The sequence below is a fragment of the Macrotis lagotis genome, chromosome 3 (genome assembly GCF_037893015.1).
Source record: "Macrotis lagotis isolate mMagLag1 chromosome 3, bilby.v1.9.chrom.fasta, whole genome shotgun sequence".
In the NCBI taxonomy this organism is placed as follows: domain Eukaryota; kingdom Metazoa; phylum Chordata; class Mammalia; order Peramelemorphia; family Peramelidae; genus Macrotis; species Macrotis lagotis.
This window is the reverse complement of record NC_133660.1, coordinates 242,345,191-242,347,168: the sequence shown is the minus strand read 5'-3', so window position 1 is coordinate 242,347,168 and position 1,978 is coordinate 242,345,191. Positions and strand designations below refer to the sequence as shown.

General features: G+C 36.3%; 1 pseudogene; it reads left to right on the top strand.

Annotated features, from left to right (window-relative positions):
• The first annotated feature begins 488 nt into the window (after positions 1–488).
• LOC141519341 (serine/threonine-protein kinase 24 pseudogene) lies at positions 489–1,607 on the top strand (annotated as a pseudogene).
• Positions 1,608–1,978: the final 371 nt, after the last annotated feature.

Sequence of the window (1,978 nt, the reverse complement as noted above, 5' to 3'; positions counted from 1 at the left end):
TATATTTGAGTTATCAATGTTGGTTTCTTAACCCCTTATGTCACAGTAAACTCAGGGTTCATGTCTAAGCTAAACTTTCTATCTCCCCTAACAATGAGCACAAATCCTGCATATGGAAGGTACCTGGTATTTTTGCATAGAATTGAATTTACAGAAATATTTTAAATAGTCTCTCTGATCTATTAAAATTGTTTTGTATCTAGATTTTTAAAAATATATTTATCTTGTCTCCCCAAGCTTTTTTAGGGCAGAATCTGTTGCTCACACTTGAAAATGGTGCTAGCAAGCAATGTTTGATTAATGTGATGAAACTTTATTGTTGCCATTGTTCTTATTTTACTCTTCACCTTCTTCAAATGACCACAGGTAAAGTAACTGTTGCCATTATATTTTTATTAAGAAATATTTATGGATCATCTACTAGTTCCCACACTGTGAAAAGCCTCATGAAAGATACAAATATATATATATATATAATCCTTGTCCTTATGAAACTTCCAGTCAATCATGATGGAAATACTATCCATAGCATCTCATTCTGGATGGCACCTGAAGTCATTCGGCAGTCTGCCTATGATCCAAAGGCAGATATCTGGTCTCTGGGCATAACACTAGTAGAGTTGGCCAAAAGAGAACCTCCCTCATCAAAGCTGCACCCATGAAGGTGTAATTCCTCATTCCAAAAAACAATCTACCAACACTGGAAGAGAACTACAGCAAACCTCTTGAAGAGTTTGTGGAGGCCTGTCTGAACAAGGAACCAAGCTTTAGACCTACAGCAAAGGAGTTGTTGAAACACAAATTTATAATAAGGAATGCAAAGAAACACCTTATTTGACAGAGTTCATTGACAGTTACACGAGATGGAAAGCTGAACAGAGACAGGATGACTCCAATTCAGAAGATGCAGGAATAGATGATTAGGAATCAGGAGGCAGTGACTCGGGAGACTAGATCTTCAAAATCAAAGAAAAAGAACTTAAGAACTTGGAAAGTAGAATAATTCAGTCACAGGAAATGGAAAGAAATGAGGTGAAAAATATCCCAAAGAGGTCTCTGTCTCAATGCTATTTCTCCTCTATTTGCAGAGTTGAAAGAGAAAGGTCAGGCAAGTAGAGGTAACACAGGAGAAGTGCAATTTATTTGGCAGAAGAAACCTGACCCTGGATCTCGGACACAATGGGATCTTGGCTTGTAAAAGGTCTTCAAAGAGCCAGATTGGCAGAGTAACTTCATCCCACTGAAATGTCTTTTGGTATTTGGGTTTTGTTTTTTCTTTCTTTCTCTTTCCTTTTCTGTTTAGTTTTTTTTTTAATCACAAGACTCTATGGTGAATTCTCTGAAGAGATATGTGACTGACTCCAGTGATCATTTCTCATGTTCAGAGGAAAGAGAACTGTCCACAGAATAAACATTCTTCCATGAATCATAGCAAAATGAAATCTTTCCGTTATTATTGTTATTGTTGCTGTTTTTATTTTAACCAAAGTGCATATATTTAAGGGAAATATCTTTAAAAAATTCACAAAAAATAGCAACCCTGAGCTGTCTATTTGGATCTGTGATGAGGTAACTAAAGACATTGTAAAACCTCAGGTTTCCTACATTAAGTTAATAATTCCCACAGGAGATGGAGAGCCATTCTGTTGAATCTGTGTGCAGAATTCTTTACAGGGTCATTTTTTTGTTATTTTTGCAAGGCAGTGGAGTTAAGTGACTTGCCCAAGGTCACACAGCTGGGTGATTATTAAGTGTCTGAGGCCAGATTTGAACTCAGGTCCTCCTGACACCAGGGCCAGTGCTCTATCCACTGTACTACCTAGCTGCTCCTACAATGTCATTTTTAATGAAATCCTTTCAGCATGTATAAGAAATCATTATGTACAAAAATGGCTGAGTGCTTTTGTGAATAATATTAGTGCAAATTTTTGAAGACGATAATTGAGTATGTTACCTTGACTTTATTACATATATATTT